This window comes from Felis catus, chromosome A2, assembly GCF_018350175.1.
Source record: "Felis catus isolate Fca126 chromosome A2, F.catus_Fca126_mat1.0, whole genome shotgun sequence".
In the NCBI taxonomy this organism is placed as follows: Eukaryota; Metazoa; Chordata; class Mammalia; order Carnivora; family Felidae; genus Felis; species Felis catus.
In genome coordinates, this window is record NC_058369.1 from 125,515,974 (window position 1) to 125,541,817 (window position 25,844).

Consider the following 25,844-nt stretch of genomic DNA (forward strand, 5'->3'; position numbering starts at 1 on the left):
TAAGCTAAATAAGTCAGAGAAAGACAAATACCATATGATTCCATTCATGTGGAATTTAGGAAACAAAATCGATGAACATAGGGGAAGGAGAAAAAAAAGAGAGGGAAACAAACCCCAAGAGACTCTTAACTATAGAGAACAAAGTGAGGGCTGATGGAGGGGAGGTGGGTGGGAAATGGGCTACATGGGTGATGGGTATTAAGGAGGGCACTTGTTGTGTTGAGCACTGGGTGTTATATGTAAGTGATGAATCACTAAATTCTACTCCTGAAAGAATGAGTTAACAACGCTAGCATCATCATTTCTACATTTCAACATTGTACTGAGATCCTAGCCAATGCTACGAAGCAAGCAAAATAAGATAAAAGGTATAAGGATTGATAATGAGTAATAAAAACCAATATTATTGCTATAAATATATAGTGGAAGATTCAAAATAATATGTGGATAAATTATTAAAATTAATCATAAGTTTTAGTAAGGTAGCAGGATACAAAATCAATACACAAAAATCTGTATCATTTTCACATAATAGCAACAAATAGAAAATTAAACTTTTAAATTATTATCTATTATAGCCTTAAAAGATGAGGTTTCCAGGAACAAATTTATAAAATGTATATAAGTCTCTATGGAGAAATCATAATATTATTGAGAGATATAATATGTAGAAATAAAATGTAGAAATAAATATATAATGATTACTGTTTGGAAGACTGAACATCATAAAATTATTCTTCTCCATTGATGTATAATATGAATACAATGGCAATCAAAGTTTCAACAGGAATTTTGGAAAACTTGACAAGATAACTCTAAAAATTTATATAGTAATGCTTAGTCAAGACACTAAGCAGAAAAAAAATGGAAAAACTTGATGAACCAGGTACCAAACCTTATCATAAAGCCATAATAATAATAAAAAAAAAAAAAAACGTTGTGGTATTGTCTTCAGAGTAGACAAATTAGCAAACGGAACAGAGAAAGAATCGAGAAGATGCTCACATTTGGAAAACTTGATTTATTTCAGAGTAGCATTGCAGAGGGATGGAGAAAGGATACTCTTTCAGATACATCATACTAGCACAGCTGGGCGTTAACATGGGGAAAAATTAAAATGAAAACCTAGTGAATTATATGCAAAATTGGTTCGAGGTGGATTATGGATCTAACTGTAAAGACAAAACAACCTTAAGGAAATAATGTAGGACAATGGCTTTAAGATCTCTGAATAGGGAAGTAGCTCTTAAACAAAAAACAAAAACTATAGTTTGTCAAGGAAAATAGCGGTAAGTTTGATTAAATTTAGAAACTCGGTTCACCAAAAGCCATCATAGAAAGGGTCAAGAGAGCCTTAGAATGGGAGATGATGTTTGTAACACATAAAACTGAGCAAGATCTAGTATTTAGAATATATAAAAGCTCATGCAAATCAGTAAGAAAAGACAATAGAAGAGAGACAAATGGGCAATACTTGACTTCTGAAAAGAGGTGATCCAAGTGGCTGGTAAACATGTGTAATTCAATACCATCAAAAGTCAGGAGAAAGTGAATTAAACCACAATGAGAAAATAATATGCATCCGCTGGACTGGCAAAAATTGAAAACGTTGACAGATATCGAGCCCTGGTGAAGTCATGGAGCATCAGAAATTGGCATTCTGTTTTGGTGGGTGAATAATTAATACAACTATTCTGGAAAATTATGTGCCTTTAACTAGTAAAATTAAGGATGCATATACCCCATGACCTTGAGATTCCATTTTGAGTGCACATACCACAGAACAGTGTAATTATGTGCACCATGATACAAATGAAAGGATTGATTTCATTGATTGTAAGAACCTCAATTGGAGACAAAACAAATGTCCACCAATGGTAGAAGAAACAGATTATGCTGGATCTCATACAATGGGATACTTTATAGCAACAAAAATGAAAAAAAAAACACAGCTGCTTACCACAATATGAAAAAATATTTTAAAAAATAACATAAAAGATAAAGAAGATAGGTACCAAAAGATACTATGTATAATTTGATTCGTGTAAAATTCAAAACCAGTCCAAATTAAACTGCCCTGTTTGGGGAAGCACACATAGGTGATACAAATTCTAAGGCAAAGCAAGAAAATTACTTTTTATAAAAGCCAAGGCCAGGGCACCTTTGTAGGGGAGGGAGGAAGAACTCTCTTTGAGAGGGGGCATGCAGAAGAGGGATGGACAGGCTATATTTCTTGCTCTGGGTGGCAGTTACATGCTCTAATTACTCATTAACCTCTATATTTACATCCTGTGCACTTTTATGAATGTGCATTATATTTCACAGTACACAGAATTTCTAAAACTGTATTTCAAAAAGGCTTTTGGAACAATTATTCTGGACACAGTGTGGAGAGAGGAGCCAGACTGGCAACAGGGAGGTGATCAGTTGTGTCTCAGTTCCATATAAGAAACAGCAGAGATGGCTGAAAGATCCTTCTGGGTTCCTTCTCTGCATTCAGAGCCAACATGTATCATTAGCATCAAGTAATAGGGATATTGGATGCCAACATTTTTCAAAATCTGCAGAAACATCTTGGCTCCTTCCCAGAGCCTTGGGAGTCAGTTCAGCAGAAATCAATATTCATCTTCTGTTCTCTTCTTGTCTGTCTGGGGGTCTGGAGTACTTAAGCTCTTCCCATATCCTTCCATATCCTTTCCCAAAGTCTCCCTCTCCTCCTTGTCCCCATCCTTCCTGCCCTTCTTCATCCCGCAGGGCAGAGCAGATACACAATACACCGACTAAGATGTTACCCAGAGCTCAGCTGAATGCAGCATTCCTTGAGAGATTTACATGTAAACTGGGGACACTGAAGATGGTGATGTCCTAACCCCAAAGAACTAATCACCAAAGGTAGGCACTTGAGGCCTGCAGTAGGTAGCTGGGAGAAATATTTGGGGCCAAAATCTTGTAACTCACACATCCCCATAACTACCTGACTGGCTTTAAGGAGGCTGATCAAATGGTCCCAAACCTACCTCACAGAAGTTAAAAAATAAAAAATAAACAAGTACAGATTGCTAGATCTCCAGCCCCAGAGATTTTGCCTCACTGGGTTCTGGGCAGAGCCTGGAGATCTGTATGAATACCAAGCAACTCAGGTGGTTATGGTGTAGCAAGTCTGTGCAGCCCTTCAATGGGCCAGCATTTAGAAGCCTAAATTTCTCATGGTCGAAGTGTGCAGGCTCCCTTTGCTTCCCTCCATCCAGTTGCTCTGGGACCCACCTGAGGACAAACGTGTTCTCCTAAGAGTCCAACTTTCTCAGCTTGCAACTCTCTGTATATCTGTTAGATAAACCCAAGACAGCTCAATTTCTTCTTCTTTCTACTCTGGGTTAAATGCATTTTTCCCCAAGAAGACAGACTTAATCTAAAATAGTTCTGCATCCATGTAGATACCCAAAAGAGAATCAAGTGGATAAGTATGGCCGTGTATTTATATGATGCCTGGACACAAGGAAGGATGCTTCCAAAGAGGAGTCTGGGGAGATCTAACAGCATGTGGGTGTGATATCACATCAAAGCCCTTTAGAGCAGGCTTTCTTACACTTTTTTTTTCCTCAGGACCCCTTTATGCTTGTTTATGTGGATTATACTCACTGATATTTACTGCATTAAAAATTAAAAGTGAGAAAATGTTCAATATTTATGGATTCATTTACAAGTAACAATAATAAGCTCATTACATATTAACCTAAGTATCTTTTATATGGAAAGCAACTATATCTCCCCCCAAAATAATTAGTGAGAAGGGTGACATTGTTTTAACTTTTACAAATCTCTTTAAGTTTGGCTTAACAGAAGACAGCTGGATTTTCATATCTTCTGCATTCAATCTGTTGCAGTATGTTGTTTTGATGGAAATATATAAAGAAAATCAGGCTTCACACAAATATGTAGTTAGGGGGAAAAGGAGTATTTTAATCTGCTTCTGCACTCAATCTGTTGTGCTATTACATGCCATGTAACCTCTGGAAAATTCTGCCATACCCATAAGAGCATGAAAATGAAGAGGGCAAATAGCATCCTGGTGCTGCTGTGAAAATAGTTTTGACCTCACACATCACCCCCTGAAAAGTTCTCAAGGACATGGCCCTCCAGCCTCCAGGTTCTCGACCACCCTTTGAGGACTGCTGCCTGAAAGAAAAACAGTGTTGATTTGCTTGCCAAGAGCATTGCTATTACCACTGTCTTGGGTGCAAATCAGATGCAGGGTGGGGGTGAGGGGGGTAGGGTAAGGGACCGTGTGCATCTGTTTGCAAAGCTGGTTAAAGCATAATCACAGGCAGTTCTGATTCAGGCTCCCAGACAACACCTCAGGAGATGATTCAGCCTGTCTCTGCTGGGGCTGGGCTCCTAGTCCTACCCATACGAGCCCCTAGTGCATGTCCAGGACTGGGGACAAGTGATTTCTTAGACTGAGGAACACAATGGCCGATATTCTCCTCAAAAGCTAGGGATTCTGAGTGTCAGCAACAAATAGCACTCCTTGTTGGCTCAAAGGTGCTTGCTGAGTGAGGCTGACCCAGAACTGTAGCTGCCCAGTCCGGCAACTCTGGTCCCCTTCACTGTTTTGTGTTTGTACCAGCTTTTACCACCTTCCGATATACTATGCAATGTACTTATTGGTTACAGTTATTGTTTATTAGCTGCAGATCCCATGAGATAAGGCTCTTTTCTGTTTCATTCACTGTTGTATCCCCAGGACCAGAATGGTGCCTGAAATAGAGCAGGTGCCGATACATATTAGTCTTATGAATGAAGTGGTAAGATTTACACATGGAAGAGCAGAGGAGAACCTCAGCTTCCTACAAGGAGCCTGCACCCAGGAGAAGGGGAACGCTGAGCCGAGCATGCCCAGTTTCTTCTTCCCAGATTTGTGACACAGATTAGGCCATTCCTTTTTCCTTGAGCGATTGAAGGGCAAACAAATAAAAGTTGGGACTGTGACATCTCCACGTGAAAGGAAACGTCAGGAATAGAGAAGCATCCACTGTGACTTTCCTCAACTGTTTGTTCTCAATCCGTCTGTGCTTAGTTATTAAGCTGTGGTCAGCCAGAGGGTGGCAATACTCAGAGAAGGAGATTGGACGTTCCTTCAAGACCTCTCTGCTCCTCCTTTGTCAGGCACGCCCCTGGTGCCATCCACTGCATGTAGGCCCTTTATCTCCATACTGCTTTTCAGCTCCAAGCCCACCCTTCAGGTCCACCTTCCATTTGGGGCTGGGACTCTGCAAACCACATTTCCCAGACTCCCTTGGCAGTTGGCTCTGTTAGGTAGGGTGTGACAAAGGGACATGGGCAGGAAACTGGAGGGGAGAACACAACTGGAGAGAATGGGGGGCTTCCTTTCTGTCTGAAGCACCAGCCTCACCATCTCCTCAGAGTTATTAGCAATATCCAGGCTGTGCCTCTCCTGAGTTGCATGGAGCTTGGACCCTAGCATCTGTGCTGGGGGCCCAACCTCCTAGGATGACTCCTCCTCTTTCCTTTTGTTCCCACAGTCTCGGGGATGGTAGCAGCTTCCTGTCATTATTCATATCTCTGCTACTCTTCCTTTTTGCTCTTTCTACCCTCCCACACCTGTGCAACCAATTCCCTGCATTGAGTCCCCTCTATCTGAAATGCCTGTGGTGGCTCCTCTTGCCTGACTGCATGGCCCCAACTGGTACAGCTCCTTTGTAGTTCCTGCTGGGACCACTGGTGAACAACTTAGAACTGATCCCCAGAGGGCTCTTATGTGGGTCAGAAAATCTTCATTAATTAAATTTACTACACTGCTGGAAATTCATTCCGTATTCCATTTCTCTTTTCTAGTTATGTCTTTCCACATGTTCTCCATACATCCAAGTTCACCCAAAACAGTCCAGGTTCATGCCCGTTGTTGCAACTGAACTCTCAATAGAGCCTCCTTTCTCTCTCAAAACTATCCTAGTTTGGGTGATAAATTACATGGTCACTCTAAATACAGACCATTATATGTTCTGCAATAAAATCAAATGATGTTAAGATACTCCAGCAATAAAATACCAATTACAACATGCTCCAAATTTGAATATCAACCCCTTCTCATCATGAATTTTCTAGGAAGGAATTAAAGTTCAATGATTACGTTAAAGTCCAAAGATATTAAAGTCCAAAGGATTTAAAGTCCAAAATCATATTCTCTTCCCTGTGTGATTTAAGGTTCAAAGAAAATTAAAATCTAAATCTCCTCCCAATTTGTTATTCAACTCCTACGTTCTATTTCTCAGTGTTCCAAGGCCATGCACCAAATGTTGGAGTTGAGAGGCCCAAAAATAGCCTCTCTCTTCCCCATGAGAGCTTTGAGCAGATTATAAAACAAAACAAAGGATGACAGAAGGTAGAATAAAACACCCTTATTACAAATAAATATGGCTTGTACCTACAGGCAAGGGAACCTGCTAATAATGAATTCTAGAATGAGACTTCATACAGCTCCAGCTCATCGCTATCTGCAGGCCTTCTCAGAGGCACGTGGCACTATACATTTCTCAGCCTCTCTTAGAGGTAACTCTGCTCGTGAGTTTTGCCCAGTGGAAAAGTCACGCACACCCTCCTGGCATGATCCATAAACACTTGCTGTTAATTTTCCTTCTCATGTTTCCCTTCCCACCCCCATCTGCAGGGGACTCTGCAGGGCTTAGAAAAGGGAGCAGCTACTAAATTTCCAAAAGTTGTTTCCTGCAGCACTTAGGTTACCCCCTCTCTGATCTACCCATTCAGTTCCGGGAAGTGCTGACCCAGGATGGGTTTTCCTACAGCATGGAGTTAGCTTGCTTCAGTGAGACAGAGAAGCAGAAAAAACTTTCTGCACCCTGTGGACAGCCCAAGCCCAAGAGAAGGAGAGTGGGGCTGAGCTGAGTGTGCTCAGTACAGTTTTCTCAGGTTCAAACCAATCAGATTAAGACCACCTGGCAGGAGGGAGCCTCTTTCCAGAAGCTAAGATCATTATACCTTCTTGTGGAAGGAAATATCTGCCCATCAAAAATGTGTTTTCTTTTTGTACACCTCTTGTTTTCATCACTGACATCTTTCCTTGTTCCCCATCCAGATTCTATTATCTCTTTCCTAAGACCCACACTCCTACCCCAGCCTCCTTAACAGGTGTGAAAAAGAGGGCAATTGCCTTTGCTTCTCTCTGGTGATTGGCTCATGGAAGCCCAGCCAAATTGTCCTCTGGGCAAAGCTGGAGTAAAATTAAAAGGAAAACAATGCTTCTTGACCACCGACCTCCCTACCTGCTCTAGATTCCAGAATCCACAAAGGGTCATGTTCAGTAGACATAACAGGAGATTCTTGGCACATTTTTAAAAAGAATGGTAGCATTTATTTACAAATCACCAGGCTGTTTCTGAGGAAATTTGTGCTCTCATCCACCCCCAGAGTCCACCTTCCTGGGAATCACCTTTCTTATGCCTTTACTTGAAATGGAAACAGAAAAGCCCAGGTCCTCACCATAGCAAGAATATATGCTGGGATTGGCCCACTTTAGTGTACTTGGCATGCCCACAGTCCCTTCTGAGGGACACTGTCCTGCACAGCACTTAATGCTTAGGCCAAGATTTGGCTTAGTACCATGTGACCTAACACCTCCTAGCTAAAGCAGATTAGACAAGGAAGACCTCCAATCCATGGGGGCTCACCTACAGACTGACCCACCAACTATGGCCAAGAGACTGAGCCATTTAGTGGGAATTGAAACCCAAAGTTCATGGTATAAGATTCAAACAAGGGAGGTCACAATGGACCATCTCAAACCCATAAAACAATAGGACCCAGCAGTAAGCAGAGGAAATGGACTGGTAGAGAAAGGACAATGATATAGTTGTGCAGAGAAATGCAAACAGAGACAGGAGAGGGGAGAGAGAGAGGGGGAAATGGAGAGAGAGAGAAAGGGAGAGAGAGAACACAGTTTGGAGGAACCCATCCACAGAGATATCTTGGATCCTGACAGTTGTTCAATTCCTCCCATGTCTATCCTTATAATAACTTCCCTTTTCCTTGACCTGACTTGAGCGCATCACTGTGTCTTATCTGACTAGAAGAATTCATTTCCATAATTGTGTTATCAAACTGTGATGAGTGATTCCCTGGAAAACTATGCTCATATGAGCTTCTTCCTCTTCCTACCTACCTGTCAGATGCCTTGACCTATAAACTTTGGGAAGAGGCTGTGAATAAATAATAGAGAGTTTGGCAAGATTGGTACTTTGTGAAGAAAGGAGAATAAGACAGATGAATTTTTATGGCATTCTTTAGGTTTCTACAAGGTTTGGGGATTAGGGTAAAAGAAAAGTCACCCACAGAAAATCCATGCCACACTGAAGACTTCTCCAGGTCACATGAAGAAATAAGGAAGGTTTCTTCAAGGACATCATTGGGCTGGTAAAAAATTAGTTGACTTTCCCTTACTTCTAATAAAGAGAGAACTAAATCATGTCCTCACTGTCATCTTTCAACCCAAGACAGATACTGATCCTTTCCTGCTGTGGGATGTTGAGGCCTGGATGAAACCCTTTCAAGCTAAGGTAAAGAGGCTTTGTGTACAAAAGCCCACAGACGTGAGCTTCGGTAACGTGGAACTCAGAACCTGGATCCATTATCAAGACCAACAAGTGTCCCCAAGAAAGAGGGCAGTTGTCCTGACAGAGCTGCAAGGGCCAAGAGGCTTAGTGGCCAGTTTCCAAACAGGGTGAATGGGAGGAGGGAAGGGTGAAAGAGTTTAGCTCCAACCCATGCCCCGGAGGGAATAACAGAGTGGCAAGTGGGAAGATTGGCGGATGTGGATCCCCACATGAGACAGGAGATCCTGGCACTTGACAACTCACAGTGCATCTTCTGTCCTCATCTTCAGGAATCGCTTGGGGCTATTTGGGGCTACTAGGCCAGATTGGCACGTTCATCCAAAGAATGTAGGTCTATGGGGCGCCTGGGTGGCTCAGTCAGTTAAGCGGCTGACTTCGGCTCAGGTCATGATCTCGCGGTCCATGAGTTCGAGCCCCGCGTCGGATGCTCAGAGCCTGGAACCTGTTTCGGATTCTGTGTCTCCCTCTCTCTGACCCTCCCCCGTTCATGCTCTGTTTCTCTCTGTCTCAAAAATAAATAAATGTTAAAAAATTTTTTTCAAAGAATGTAGGTCTGTGGACAATACTCACTTGCCAGTACTATTTCAGGTCCTACTGGAGAAACACATCCAAGTCCCTGTGACCACACCTGTTATAGCTATAGACGAGTGGCATCTTTCTTCCTGGAGATTTCCCATATATTACCTAAAGAGCAATAATGATAATTGATTTTGATCTGGAAATAAGAAAAGGGTCACTGGGGACATTAATAGAACTTCTTTCAGAAGCAATATCTTTTAAGAAATTCTAGGGGCACCTGGGTGGCTCAGTTGGTTAAGTGTCTGATCCGACTTTGGCTCAGGTCATGACCTCGTGGCCAGTGGGTTCTAACCCCACGTCGGGCTCTGTGCTGACATCTCAGAGCCTGGGGCCTGCATCAGATTCTGTCTCCATCTCTCTCTCTGCCCCTTCCCCCCTTTCCCTCTCTCTCTCTCTCCCAAATATAAATAGAACATTAAAAAATAAAAAAAAATAAAAAAATAAATTCTAAAACAAATGGCTCCCCCTGCTCAATGTTCTCCTTACGGCATAGTGTTCCCAGCCTGGGTTCCAGGATAAATCCAAAACAGTCTTACATCCAATAAGAGAGTTCATTTATGAAAAGGAGACACTCTGAGATCTGTGGAATAAACTAATGAGGCATGTCTACCCCAAATGCAGAAAGTTCAGCCAGTTTTACTAAAAAATTTCCAATCTTTAAAATGTATAACTTAGGAAGCTATAACATATTGAATTATCTTAATCCTCACCAAAACAAAGAAGTTAGTGAGGAAATTGAATGCAATGAAGCTAAGACTGACAATTCAACTAGCCAAATAGCCAAATAATCTGGTGTACATACTAGAATGTTATTAAATAAACCCCTGGTTAGGTTCCTTTATTAAAGAGCAAGGAGTCAGCAGGAGAAAGATTTCAGAAGCCCAGGGGGTAAGCCAGGAGTGAAAGTGAGAGGGAGTCTGGAACCCCTTAGCATCCTCTACTAGAGAGCAGCTACCCCTGCAGCACCCAGGACAGCACCCCACACGTACTCCCTGGCCTATCCATCTCTCTCTCCTCCCTCAGCCTGACCTAAGTAGCTCTGACCCTGATGGGGAGAAACCAGACTGGAAATTTCAGTCTCCCTGACCACTGAGAGTTGAGGGAGTAACACCAAAAGTCAAGGAAAGGAAACGAGGTCTGAACATACAGCCAGCCATACTTGGCACCCAGCATACACCCTCGCAGGGCCGGCCACTGGGCACAGCAGCAGCTCACTTGTGCAGCAGAGGGGTTGGCAGAGGGGGAGCCTGCTCTTGGAGTAAGAGAGAGAAAGCATTTGCACTAATGCAGAACTGCGTGTGCAAGCTGGGTGTGCAAACGTGGCCCAGTAAGGCATGTCTTGTTCTTCAGAGGAGAGAGGCATCGTGGAGTATTGTAGTCACTCGTGTCTGTCCCCTGAGCCAGCCTCCATGGACTCCAGTTTAAACTCATCAGGGTTGCTTGTCCCCCTCTGTCAACATATGGCACAGAGGTGCCTCCGGCGCTAAAATCACCAAGGCCTAGATGCAAGGGGCCAGAACAAGGAGGGCCCTGTGTGCAATACCACGTCTGCTCAAAGGCAGCAGTGGCTCCGGGTGGGGTTGAGACAAACCTCCTCTGAGGAACTGGGAAGACAGCGCACGAACAATTCGAACAATTCACTCTAGCTGGCATTTACGGCAGGGTTCCGTGACAACGAGTCTCCATGATGAGCATGGAAGAAGACTGTCTGTCTTGCCACCCCGCAAGACGGGGCTGAACACAAGGCAGGAGCAGACAGATCTGTGGCTGGGTGACGCCCTCTGGCAACTGCAGGGGAGAAAGTGGCCTTCGTTACCAGGTGAAGGCAAAAATCAGGCAAATGGACTGGACAATACAACAATTCAAGTAAAACAATTAAATAATTCAAGGGGAGAAAATACAGGCCCAGTCATTCACAGTGCTTGAAAGTCATTCTTCTAAAATGTAAATTTGGTGACATCAGATCCTGTTTAAAATCACTGCCTGTTCTCCATTCCAGCACACCCTGCCTCGACTCAGACCATAATTAACTAGTTCTTGGTTAATTGCAGTAGCCTAATGGACAACAGCCATACCCTGCCCCCTCCTCACAGGCTGCCTTTGGGGACACGCTGTGAACCTTTCTTAGGGAGTGGAACTGGCAGGGTGTGGTGCATTCGTTGGCAGGCAACAGAAAGCAACATCTTTCTGAACCTGAGCTCCTGATTTGTTCCAAGTGCTGTGCTGGGTGCTTTCTTAGGCTTCGTTTCATTTAATTTCATTGTCGCATCCTCCAGTGAGGCAAATGTCAGTATCTGCATTTTACAGACAAGGAAAGTAAGACTCAGAAAATGTACACAAAATGGCAAAGCCACCTAGCCATCAGTGGGGTATGGATTTTGAGCCTGGGCTTCCCGACATCCTGTCTCAGGAGTGTGGGCCAGCAATAGCATTCCCCTGCCCTCCCCGCGCTCCACCTGCTTCTGGCTCCTCAAAGCCAAAAAGTGCAACACTAATTGATCATGCCCCCAACATGTCTTCTCCGATCTGCTGTGTCCTATGAGCTAACCAACCCTCACCATCACCTTCTGTCCTGCCTGTGCACCCTCTTTCATCCCTCTTCCCCACCAGCCCTCCAGGACCCTGGAGTTTACTACGGCTCCATACGCCTTTTCCTGGGAAGAGATGAATAGACCCGTGTTCCTGTCCCACAGTATTTCTGAGGAAGGAGGTGGGGCCCGGGCAGGGGCTGTGTGAACAATGGCCGTTATGATAGGACTTTCAGGACGGGGTGCAGCGTGGCTCCCTCACAATGCCTTGCATTTTGCCTCTTAATCATCCCCTGGCCTATCTGGCTGGTTCCGGCCATTGAAATCTGGTAACACCCAGTGATAAAGAGCCATTGTGCTTCTTTCCTGAACAGAACTGGACTGTCATTCCCAATGCATTTAGGAGCTTTGCCGAGTCACTCAGAATTTGCAGTGCCACTCACTATCCCCACTGGTCCTTACTCTCCCCTAACAAAGCAGCCAGGTGTTGCCCAGAGCGTGAGTGCCACAGCCCGAGGCCTCCAGGCAGCGCTGGGGCTCGATGCCCTTTGGAGAACGGCTTGTGTGCTTCCCTTTAAGTTGGGATCTCCGGGCCAGTCCAGGATGGAGAACAGACCGGTATTAGAGCTGCAGGGCCAGCTCTCAGTGGCTTGTTTGCACTTGTAGCCTGTAGTCTCACTCCTTGAATTAGACCCTCGAGTGTAGGGCAGCAATGCTTCCTGAATGATGTTATTACCCCTTCAAACAGGGCTTCTCACACTTGAATGTGTATAGCAATCACCTGGGACCCTTTGAAAATACAGGTTTGGATTTGGCCTGAGATTCTGCACGTGGGTCCGGGACCACGTTTTTCTCAGCCAGGCTGAGAGGTTTGCTCGGGCCCCAGTGGCGAGGTGAGAGCTGACTGTGTGAGGCTCTGAGGGAGCCACTCGGCTGGCGCTGGTCAGGACGCCAGCTGTCCTCGCAGCAGACACCCAGACAGAGCAGCGTGGGTCCAGCCCCGGGGAAAGAGTTGAAGAAAGAGAATGAAAGAAACCATCAGAGAGGCTCACAGGAGAAAACATTTTAAAAAGACCCCCACAGTGGTATTAGTTAGAAGGTGAAAAACAGCGGTCAGGGGTGACCTATACGTGGTATGAGGAGTTCCCAAAATGAGTTCACACATAGAAGACCCAGGCCTTATCCATTTCAAGCCATCTTCCTTCCTTCCCATCTTTCTCCTTTCTATGTCAGCTCCAGGAGGCCGACTCTGCCCCTCCCTCAAGGAGAGAGCCGGGGAGGAACTGGTCAGCCGCCTTCCTGGGCTCCTCTGCTCTCATCACGTGCCGCAGGTGGCCCTGTGCCCGGTGCCACTTCTGACTGCTTACGACAGCTCACGGTCACTGGTGGCTCTGAAAATGGGTCACAGCAGGCCGGGCTGTGTCAGAATCACCAGGGAGGCTTATAAAAATGCAGGGTTCTAAACCTAGAAATTCTGACGCAGTAACGTGAGGGAAAGAGCCCAGGAATCCACAAACACACGGAAGCTCCCGAGGCGATGATGAAGCAGCACCAAACCTGTAGTAAAGTACCGATTTCCGCTACACAATACTACTATCCAACCATTAAAAAGGATGTTAACAAAAGGCATTTAAATACCAATGTCATAAACAGTGTAAATATAGATACATCTATACTTTGTAGTATATACTAGCGTAACTCCAATTTTGTAAATACACACACGTCTTAGATACACAGATACTAGGTGGCAGGGTGAGAGGATCATAGGATTTTCCTTTTTATTCCTTTCCCAATTTTCTAGATTTTCTACCATAAATACGTATTTGTTTTGTAATGAATGTGTGTTTTTGTGAAGGCCGGGGAGCAGATTATGACATGTTTGATGTGGGTTTCCCAGAAACGTAATGCCTCCCAGAGAGGTGTACTGTTCCTTCCTTTCTTCCGGAGAGAGTTCACCAATGTCTGCTTCAATGTACTTTTTTTGTTCTGACTGGTGAACTTCCTGGCTGGCTTTTGTAAAGGAACACTCATTTCACTGTGGTAAATAAATAAAGTTTTTTTTTTTGGTTTAGAATGTTTGCTTTTTTTTCTTTGTTTTGTTTATTTATTGAGAGGGGCGGGGAGAGAGAGAGAGAGCATGAGCAGGGAGGGGAAGAGAAAGAGGGAGAGAGAGAGAGAGAGAGAGAGAGAGAGAGAGAGAAAATCCCAAGCAGGCTCCACGCTCTGAGCCCAATGTGGAGCTCAATTTCATGACCTGAGCTGAAATCAAGAGTCAGACCCTTAACCGACTGAGCCACCCAGGCACCCCTCACCTTTTCTTTTCCTTTTTTTTTTTTATTTCTTTCCTCATTTGTTTGTTTGTTTGTTTGTTTGTTTGTTTTTTATGTTGACAGGAGTTAAGGAGGAGATCAGGTACCTGGGCATATATTCAGGACAGGACTCCAGTCAGAAGAAAATGGCAGGCCTAAGCACGAAAACTGAGACTAAAATCAACATGGTAGTGAAGAGGGGTGACTGTGGCTGTGGGGAGGCTCCTAGGCTCCCCCCGACATACTGAATCCAGAGCCCAGCCATGCCAGGTCTGGGTCTGCTATTGTTCATACTGGAACAGGAAGTGGGGAGGATCTGATTTGTGTCCAGTTTCACTACTTACTGGCTGTATTTAACATTGGGTACCCCAAATAAATGTTTTTCATCTCCATTTCCTTGCCTGCAAAAGGGGAATAGCAAAACCCACCTCCAAGTCCTAGTGATAACTTAAAAGAAGTCTAGTATGGTATCTGGCACAACAGAGGGCCCTCAGGAAACACCCCTTCCCTGCCTTCAAGATGGGCTCAAGTCAGGGGTGGGCATGAAATTGCAGGTGGTGGGCACCAGGGGTTCCCTGGGAGAGCCTGGAAGCAGAAGGGCCCAACAAAGCCCAGTGGAAGGGGAGGGGTTGCCATGGTCTTGCTTCTGCACAAACATCCAGGACAGGCTCATGCAGCACAAAGAGCTCACTGAGCGGCTTGGGCGTCCTAGAGGCCCTTCCTTCATCATGCTTCTCTGAGCCAGGGAAGCTCTGGGTTTCTTTGGGTGGCTATGATTCTGGTTTTCTATATCACTGTGAGTTCCCCCCATATGACAAAATATCAATAGCACAGAAAAGAAGGATGAACCTTTTGATTTTCATTTTCTTGAAGATACAGAGGATAATCCCATCCATACTATCACTTTCAGCATTAACCAAGATCTCGTTTTGTGGAATGCAAAATGGAGCAATCCAAGTCTATATCCTAAGTCAGAATAATCCTTCATTGACAAATATGGTGGACTACTGGCATCAATCTGCATGACAATAATTATGGATGTGTTAATGGCATATCTACCCAGAAGATGGGGATGACCTTGGGTTCCCTTGTCCCTACATGTGTGACAGCACAGTCTAGAGACAACAGGCAGGTGGGGTCAGGGAGACCATGGAGCAACACACCTGTGCTCCACTTCTGGTCTCACAAGCTGGGCAACAGTCTGTGCCTCAGTTTCCCCATTTCTACAATGAGGCTAAATAGCACCTTCTTTGAAAGGCTGCCATGTCTCTGGCACAGAGCACAATGTAGATACTCAACAAAATCTTTTCCTGCCTGACTCCTTTACTGGAAATTCCTGCAGATTTGATTCCAGTTAAGTCTCCAGGGCATTAAATAATATCTCTCCCACTGATTTCTGAGGGGTACAGGCACTCTTCACCGTATAAGCATGAAGTTCATGAACCTTTCCCTGGCCAAGCCCGAGACTTGTGAGGGTCCTCTAGCCTGGGTTCCTAGCATCTGAGCCCACAGCTCAGGCAGCCTCTGCCACTGGGTGTCCTCTCAGAAGATGGGAAGGGGGCTCTTTAGATATCCTTTCTCTAACTTGGGCACCCACCCCCACACAGAGCATTTGGTCCTGCGGGCTGTTTCTGTTTTAAAATGTACTCAGGATTTGTTTTAATCAGGTTTGGTAAGACATGCAAACACAGATATGACAATCACGAAGGAAGAAGTTTATGCTCACAGATCCCAAGAAACAGGAGACACACCATACCATGCGGGACACATGGAAACAATACTGTCAGTCAGGAGGCAAAAGAGGTGAGAAGGGAGAGCGTGGCTCAGAGCATTTATTGGGGTATTCCTGGGAAAGAAGGGGCGAGACAGGGTAGGTGCACTGAATAGCTTGGGATTTGATAGTTTGAATAATCTTGGTGGGCTCTGGGCTATAGGGGTGGTTGCTAGTTGTCCCATGAACCTGACCCTGTGGTGCTCTGGGGCAAGGGGAATACTGGTTTGGTGTGGGAGAGGTTGATGAAAGTGATGGCTGGGGATGTGGGCTCCAGATTGGTTGGTTTGTGTATCAGAAATGCACTCTCAGGGGAGATGCTTGCTATCTGGAGGAATTTGCCAGCCCAGGGAGAGACAGTCTTTCCAGAATAAGGCCCTAAATGCCAGAGCATCAAGAACAGAGAACATTTCAAAAATATAGGCAATACATAACAATTTTAAAATATAGCAAATAAACCCTCAAAGATACCACTCAGGTCTTCAAATGACACAGAGCAAAATCAATAGCAGCACAGGAAGTCTTGTATATTCCAGACAATCTGGTGAGGTGGACACTGACTTCAATGCTCTTCTACCCTCCTTTTTACATGATGATTATCATAATTTTAATTCCAACTTTTACAAAGCACCTTCTCTTATACATTTTACTTCATTTAATCTCCATAACCATTCTATGAAATAAGCTGTTGGTCCCCATTTGATTCATAAAGAAACAGTCCACAGGAGGTGTTGGGAAATGCGGAGTGAAAAATAAGGGGCAAGCTAACATGTATTAAGCTCTTCTAAAGGCAAGGTGGCATTATACTAATTTTACAGGTAGGGGATTCAGAGGCTCAGAGAAGTTTAGCTGTCAAAGCTGGGAGCTGAAATGTCCCTGGGTTGGGCATTGAAACAACATTGGTTTAGACATCCAGATGGCCAACAGACACATGAAACGATGCTCAGTGTCACTCATCATCAGGGAGATACAAATCAAAGCCACACTGAGATACCACCTCACACTGGTCAGAGTGGCTAAAATGAACAAATCAGGAAACTATAGATGCTGGCGAGGATGTGGAGAAACGGGAACCCTCTTGCACTGTCAGTGGGAATGCAAACTGGTGCAGCCCCTCTGGAAAACAGTGTGGAGGTTCCTCAAAAAATTAAAAACAGAAATACCCTATGGCCCAGCAATGGCACTACTAGGAATTTACCCAAAGGATACAGGAGTGCTGAGGCATAGGGGCACGTGTACTCCAACATTTATAGCAGCGCTTTCAACAATAGCCAAATTATGGAAAGAGCCTAAATGTCCATCACTGATGAGTGGATAAAGAAGATGTGGCTTATATATACAATGGAATACTACTTGAAAATGAGAAAGAATGAAATCATCCCATTTGCAGCAACATGGATGGAACTGGAGGGTATTATACTGAGTGATGTAAGTCAGTTAGAGAAGGGCAGATATCATATGTTTTCACTCCTATGTGGATCTTGAGAAACTTAACAGAAGACCATGGGGGAAGGGAAGGGGGGAAAATAGTTACAAACAGAGAAGGAGGGAGGTAAACCATAAGAGACTCTTAAATATAGAGAACGGAGGGTTGATGGGGAGTGGGAGAGAGGGGAAAATGGGCATTGAGGAGGGCACTTGTTCAGATGAGCACTGGGTGTTGTATGTAAGCCAATTTGACAATAAATTGTATTTGAAAAAATTTTTTAATTAAAAAAAATATTCCTTATATGGAAAAAGAAAAGAAACAACATTGGTTTGATCTAAAAATCCATGTCCTGGGGGCACCTGGGTGGCTCAATCAGTTGAGCGTCTGACTCTTGATTTCAGCTCAGGTCTTGGTCCCAGGACTATGGGATCGAGCCCCGTGATAGGCTCTGCACTGAGCTTAGCATGGAGCTGGCTTGGGATTCTCACTATCTCTCTCCCTCCCTCTCTGCTCCTCCCCGTCTCCTGCATGTGTGCTCTCTCTCTCTCTCTCTCTCTCTCTCTCAAAATAAATAAACATTTAAAAATAAATAAATAAAGATAAAATAAAATAAAACCCCATGTTCTACCTACCACATTAATTGATTCAACTAATAAATAGGGTTTAACTCCCATATGTTCCACACACTGTTCTGGATGCTGGAGATACAAAGCTGAGGAAAATAGATATGTTCCCTACTCTTGGGCAACTTACAGAGTAAGGGCAAAGCTGTTAATCAGCCAAAGAAAATGTAAAATTAGAACGGTGCTAAATGCCTTGAGAGAACACTTTTCTGGCACTGTGACATCTGAACCAGGAGCCTGAGGCCGGGATGCAGCCTGGGTTGGGTGCTGAAGCTATTTCCTGGCTGGTAATAATCCCCACAGGGGACCAGGGCAGTGCAGCCCTCCTTTATAAAGCCCACTGCTTGACCCTTCATTGCCCACCTTCTCATCCTGCAAGTTAGCTGTCCTATGGCCACTCCAACCAGATTTCAGCAATATTGGAAGACATGGCAGAGAAGAGTCAAAAAATAAATTGTTGAAAGTCTTAAGAAAATCCCTGGGACAAGAGCCTCACCCATTCTCCTGCCTGAAGGAACTCTCCTTCCTCAGGAAGGAGTGACAGTGTTTGTTTCCAATACAAGACTCAAAGACTCTGGACTTATCTTCTTCAAGTTTTTAAAAAATATTTACTTATTTTTGAAAGGGGGGGAGGGGCAGAGTGAGGGAGACAAAGGATCCAAAGAAGGTGCAGAGCCTGACACGGGGCTTGAACTCACAAACTGCAAACCATGACCTGAGCTGAAGTCGGATGCTTAACCAACTGAAAAACCCTGGAACCCCCTCTTCTTCAATTCTGACTGAAGGGGTCTGAAGGGATGATTTTTTTGAAAGGGGGTGGGGGGTTGCTGGAAAGTTCCCTTGCTCTTCAGGGGGAGCCACAGGAAGAGACTGATGTCTGGATACAACCAGTACCCAGGGGACAGAGCAGAGAGTATGACCTGGGTCCTCAGTGCCATCACTGAGCCACAAAGTCAGCTGTCCCTGAAGCTGCCTACCTCACCGCTTCCTGTGCCCTGAGATAATAAAGTCCCCATTTAAACCAGCTTGAGATAGGGGTTCTGTTTCTTAAAGATGAACATATTTTAACTGATGCATAATAATAAGCTTTATTTTTAGTATCATGAAGATTATTTGCAACCTCATGGAAGCAAAGTTATTGATGTCTTCTACCTGGATCAAAGTTATCTTTTTAAGTATTTTATTATAATTCCTCATAAATTAAAAATGTGTGCAAATCCTAGGTGTGCAGTTTTATTAATTATGATACTAGGAACACACCCGTGCAACAACCTGGGTTGGACCCTAGAAAATTTGGAGAAACAGAAGTGAAAGTCCAGCCAGGCATGACAGGAAAAAGGAGCTATAAGAATCAAAGTCCAAAGGTAGGAGCTTCTGAGATGGACTGGAGAGGATATGAGAATACAGGCTTAACAAACTGGGTCATTAAGATAAAAAGTATCTACCTAGACCCATTCATTAGGTGAGTTCAAATAGACCTTTCCTACTTATGGGCCCAAAAATCAGGGGTGCTAGATACCTATTAGACATATAATGAGGAGGAATCCAAGAAGCACCAAATGTAAAGTGAAGGACAACTTAGAAAAACACAGTTAGTATGACCATATATACTTCCTCACTCTGTCAGCTGAGAGGGACTAGAAGAAATGACACCCTAGTGGCAATGAGCACCTAGTGATTTATAATACCATCTTCTAATAAGAAAGAAAGAAAGAAAGAAAGAAAAGAAAGAAAGAAAGAAAGAAAGAAAGAAAGAAAGAAAGAAAGAAAGAAAGAAAAGCCAAGTCTCCCTAGAGAAATGGCTGATTCCAGAACCAGGACAGGAAATATACAAGACGAACCTGGAGCATCTCATAGTGCCAGAAATAAGGAAGTCCTTGGGAAGGAAAAAGATCCCAGTGATGGGGCTATCAAAATGGGAGCCAACTGAAAGAGCCACCCTATGGCCAAGCTGGAGTAATTCGAGCAACAAAAATAAAGAAAGTAGTGTTGAATCATAATCTACAGTATAAAATAAATATCAATGAGTCCATACTCAAAGAAAAATGATTGAATAATAAATAGGAAAGAAGAGATAAATCTCCCATGCAGAAGAATTCTAAATAATGTCTGTAGATATTTCACCCTCAAGGGTGTGCAGTAGAACGCCCATCTCTTAAGTGTTGGCTGCAGATGGTGACTTCCTTCCAAAGAGCACAGTAGGAAAACGGGAATGGATGAGTAGAGGAATCTGACAAACTACCTCAGCCAAGTGGTCAAGGTCAGCATCAACAGTCATAAATCATATCGATAGCATTCACCCTTGGTATGATGAAATGAGACTCCACTTTACCTCTGTGTCTTCGTCCCAAAATTACAAAACCCCAGTGTAATCATGAGAAAACCATCAGACAAATCTTAATAGAAAGGTATCCAGCAAAATATCTCACCGACACTCCTCAAAACTGTCAAGGTCGGGGCGCCTGGGTGGCGCAGTCGGTTAAGCGTCCGACTTCAGCCAGGTCACGATCTCGCGGTCCGTGAGTTCGAGCCCCGCGTCAGGCTCTGGGCTGATGGCTCAGAGCCTGGAGCCTGTTTCCGATTCTGTGTCTCCCTCTCTCTCTGCCCCTCCCCCATTCATGCTCTGTCTCTCTCTGTCCCAAAAATAAAAATTAAAAAAAAAAAAACAAAACAAAACAAAAAAAAAACTGTCAAGGTCATTGAAAACAAGGAAAGCCTGAGAAACTATTACAGCCAAGAGGAGCCTAAGCAGACATGACTACTTAGTTTCCTAGGGATGCTGAAACATCCCCAAAATGGGTGGCTTAAAACAACAAAAGTTTATTTTCTCACAGTTCTGGAGGCCGGAGTTCTGAAATCAAGCTTGGCAAAGCTGTGCTCACTCTGAAGCCTCCAGGAAAGAATCCTTCCTTACTTCTTCCAGCTTCTGGTAGCCCCAGGAATTCCTTGCCTTGGGGACACATCACTCCAATCTCTGCCTCCACTGTCACATGACCATCTTCTCCCCATGTGTCTTCTCCCCTTGTTATAAGGACACCAGTCATATTGGATTAGAGACTACCCTACTCCAGTGTGACCTCTTCTTAATTACATCTGCACCAACCCCATTCCCAAATAAGGTCACATTCACAGGTACTAGGGATCAAGACTTCAATGTATCTTTTTGAGGGATGTAATTCAGCCCATCACAATCCCCACACCAATTGTTATCTCCATTTTACCAATGAGAAGCCCGGACTTAGTAGAGGAAAAGCAACTTTCTCAAGAGCACATGACTAACAGAGTGTCAGAGTCAGGTTTCTAACTTAAGTCTGCTGGTTCTCAAGCACCCGTTTCTCCACTACATCATACAGTCTTTTTCACCCGAGACATCCCTTCCTGCCTCTGCCCTCGTGGTTCATCCTCTTTAAGTTACAGGTGAGCAAACTGAGGTCTAGAAAGGGGTAGGCATTTGCCCAATGTCATACAGGGACACAAAACAGGCAATAAATTTTGAGGTTGAGACTTTTAATTAATGTATTTCAATTCAAAAATGCCTAGTAAAAATCTGACCAGTCAGCCATGTGCAGAGAGAAAGAGAGAGAGAGAGAGAGAGAGAGAGAGAGAGAGGAGCTCTGGAAGTTGATAGGCTCTGGATCAGAAGGTGCCATGTTCACAATAAAAGAGTTGTCCATGGCACTGAATTTTCAGTTCCTTCTGCAGTTTTCCCTCCCATGCCACTCTTTCTCTAAATAGTGACCTAGAAGAGAAGAGGACAAAGCAAAGAAATTCTTAGAACAGGTCATCTGTCTCCTATAATCTGTCAGAAGTTGGGGCATTGTGGGTCTCATGGTGCCCCCAACAAGAAGCCCAGACTGCAGATGCATAGACACACGCTCTGTCTTCTTTGCCTGTAAAAGTTCTGTACCTTTTTCTCCAAGAATGTCAGGGCCATCGTTATCGGCACCCACCTCCGTGATTGATTTTACAAAGGCTGAAGCTATGATGAGAGGCTGGAAATGCCACCACAGTCACTTATCTCCCCTCCTTGCCGATGGCCAATAACTGGGCTGGTGTAAGGTGGTGTCATGGGTTGAAAAACGGTCCTACAAATATATCAGATTCTAACCTTTGCCACTTGTGAATATTATAAGGATAAAGGGTCCTTATAGATGTGATTAAGTTAAGGATCTTGGCAGGGGAGGATTATCATGGATTACCAGGGTGTGGGCTCCAAATGCAATCACAAATGCCCTGAGAAGAGAGCACAGCGTGAGGTCACAGAGAACATGGAGGCGAAGACTGAAGTAGCACAAGTCAGGGAATGCCAGCTGCCACCAGAAGCTGGAAGAGGCGAGGAACAGATTCTCCCCAAATCCTCCAGAGCACAGATAATCCTACTGACACCTTGATGTTCACCTACTGATACTGACTTCAGACTTCTGGTCTCCAGGATGATGACAGAATAAATGTCTGATGTTTTAAGCTACTAAGCTTTGGGGAATTTGTTATAGCAGCCTCAAGAAAATAATACAGTTGATAGATTTATTCCATTACCAAGTGGGAAGAACTCTTTAAAGCCAATGTAAGTTTCCTGATTTATACTGATCATTGCAGGGGTGAGATGCTGTCCCGTGATGCCCATGTGCACACCTCTGCAGAAATGAAGTCCACCCAAGCCCTGGGTTTCCATCTGATTAAGGAAGAAGAGCTAAAAGAAGCCAATATGCAGTGTAATTATCTCATTTCTCAGACGAGGAAAAGAAGATCCAAGGATGTTATTTAGCTTGTCCAAGATCAGTTAACCAGTTCCTAATGAGTAAAGCTACTTGAGGTCTCTAGACCTAGTGCATAGCACTGTGCTACACACACACACACACACACACACACACACACAATTGGGTCACAATGACAAGAACACATTCAATGAAGTAATGACAAAAATAGGAATAAAAGAATCAGGATCTAGGGAAAATATGATTAAAAGATTAAGATCAAAGCAAAAAAATTAACAAAATACAAAGACTCCTCAGAGCCAACACCTTATCTATAGTTGAACTTCAGAATAGATGGAAGGAAGGAAGGAAGCAAGCAAGCAAGCAGGGAGGGAGAAAGAGGGAGAGGGAGGGAGAGAGGGGGAGGGGGGAGAGAGAGAGAGAGAGAGAGAGAGAGAGAGAGAGAGAGAGAGAAAGAGAGAGAGAGAGAGAGAGAAATTTGCACAGGAAGCTGAGGCAGATCTTTCCTCAAGGGAGTTTTCTTAAGGGGGAGGGAGGGTTGTGTTGAAAAAGGATAGAGGAGCAAATGAGGAATTGCCAAGGGACCCTGCAGCCCACTGAGGCGGGTGCTTACAGTGTCTGCTCGCTGGGTGGCCAGGGCCTTCCTCCTGCCCTGGTGAGAGGAACAGGTGCAGGCTGCGACATCACTTGAGAGAGGAGCCTGGAGAGGGTTGGGAACTCAGGTGGCCCCTGGCTCTTCTCTGCCTGGTTTCCTGAGGCCACTGCCACTTCCCTGCAGGAAACTAAGAAAAGGATAGGGACAGTGACTGGACCAGGAGGGAACCCCCACAGGGCACCTCGGAATTTGAGTGGGAGATCTCCTCCCAAAAGACAGATGAGCTACCTAAAGGTATCCCTCCAGCTCTAGGGAGGGCTAAAGTCCTTTCGTTGTCATATGAGACAGGGACCCTCTGCAGAAGGAGGCAATTTCTAGACACCCGGACTGCTCACTCATCCAGCCTGTGTCTAATGAAGCCGGTTGGCTGTTTGTGTATCACCTTTTCTGTGGTCTGTCCTGGCTACCACCACCTTCAGCTCCAACCTGAGCTCGGGCTCCCAGGATCCCGACCTTTCTCCTCTGGTCGGTTCAGCTGTTGTCTCAGGTGCACAGCCTGCCCTTCTGGAAGTGGTCTCCTGATGCCCTAAGCAGTGACTGCCTCCACTGTCCCAGAGACAGCACTTCCTAAGTGGAAGCCTTGTCAGCACCCCCCAGGGTTACTCATTCATTTTCAAATCCTTCCAGGCAGGTCTCTCCTTGAGGCATCCCCACTTCTGTGGGACAAATCTCTCTGGTTCCCCAGGTTGTCCCAATGTGAGGAACATTGAACTTCCTTTCTGCACCTGCTCATTGTGTCCAATGCTCTGCCCACAGGACAGAAGGAAGCATTGTGACCTCATTCCTGTTCACACCTGCTGCCCTGAAATTCTACCTTCGGCTTCAAGAGATGGTCTACTTCCGCCCTTCTGTTATAACACTAATGTGTTCAACTTCCTAAAACCTATAGAGCCATGATGGGAGTTCTGGAGGAAACGTTCCACTGAGGAGAGCCACAAGGAGGAGAAGCAGAACACGGATAAGAGAACCCAAGGTTAGAACCAGGGAACTGGCACGGCCCAACGTTCCAGTGTTTAAGCAAAAGAAGGGAGAGAAGGGGCTGTAAAGTCACTTGGCAGTGGGGGAAGATGAGCACCCTCGGGTGCAGGAGAGAGAATATGGAGTGGTTAGTAAAGACCTAAATACACAAGCAGAGCCAGAGTTGCCCTCCGACACGGTACTGGAGCCATCACGCTGATATAGGCATTGCTGGGCCTGATGGGGCAGGGTTTGTTTGTGGTCTCCTCATCTTACCCCACCCGCGGCAGTCCTCCTGTGCTATCCTGGTCCCGGAATCCTGCACCTTACATGGTGAAAGAGAGTCTGCCGACATGATTAAGTGAAGGGTCTTGGGATGGAGAGATTATGCTAAAATATGCAGGGGGCTGAGTGCAATCACGGGGGCCTTGTAAGAGGGAGGCAGGTGGCTCAGAATCAGGAGGAGGAGGTGCGAATAGAGCAAGAAGTTAGAGAGGAGAATACAGCCCACTCCTAGACTCTGAAAAGACAGGAAATAGATTCACCCCTAAAGCCTCTAGAATGAACACAGCCCTGCAGACACCTTGCTTTTAGACTTCTGACTTCCAGAACTGTAGAAGAATAGATGTGTGTTGTTTTAAGCTACTGAGTTTATGGTAATTTGTTACAGAGATAATAGGAAAGGAATACACTTTTGTGTAGTGCAGGGAGGGTTGACAGGTGTGCATGGGGAGCTCAGGACTTTTGCCAAAACTTCAGGGGCCAAGATACGCTGCAGGTGGCAACATCAGCACCTCCTAAAGTTCCTCTTTCCACCCCTGGGTCATTCACCCACTTAGAAGAAGGCTCTATGTGTTGCCAACAAGGTTATCTGTAAAGGTGGCAAGGTCAGGTCCACCCAGAGCCCTATGAAATCCTCTTCCCAGTATTGCATTTGTTAGGGCCAGTGAGGCTCAGCTATTCTGCCAGCCGCCAAGCTTATTAACTGAAGCTGTCTTACCCTGTCACTGCAGGGACACTAGGGGCCTGCTCTTATTTCCTGACTCACACCTAGACAGAGCAAAGGGACCAGGGAGAGCAAGTTCAGGCAGACCACAAGGGTGCAAAGAAAGCACTTCTCCAGCCCAGACAGCCCACGGGGCCAGCACCAGCAACACCAACATTGTGCCAAGGACCCTGCCAACCGCGGATGGCATCCCAGATGCTTGCAAATTGAAGGCGAAGAGATGGGAGGCCTCTGGCTGCCCGCAGGCTCCATTTCCCCACTCTGTGTGTCCTATTCCCTTAATAAAAGCAATTTCCAAGCTACTTCCCTGCAGAGCATTAGCATAAACGAGCTCAGGCAGTACCATCCTGATTCTTTCATTTGAAGCACATGCTCATTATAGACTTTCTTTCAAATAAATCATATTGCTGGCTGCAAAGGAGAATATTTCTCCGGGCCCACATGACAAGCCAGCAAGAGACAACAGCACCGTGGTCTCTGTGACATGCCAGGCACTAGGGCCTTACTCTCAAAAGCTGGAAAGGGCCTGGATTACAGCTACATTCCTACTGTGTTCCTAAACTAATACCACTGATCTACAGGTGCATCTTCTACAGGGAACATTATATTGCATGCACCTGCCCT

At 44.9% G+C, this 25,844-nt stretch overlaps 1 long non-coding RNA gene across 1 annotated transcript; it reads right to left on the minus strand.

The window, feature by feature from the left end:
* Positions 1-20,578: 20,578 nt before the first annotated feature.
* Positions 20,579-24,004, minus strand: LOC123383946. Its single transcript, XR_006594387.1, has 3 exons — positions 23,640-24,004; positions 23,216-23,384; positions 20,579-21,626 (listed from the first exon to the last, which is right to left on the minus strand). It is a non-coding gene; the product is annotated as an uncharacterized LOC123383946 (long non-coding RNA).
* Positions 24,005-25,844: the final 1,840 nt, after the last annotated feature.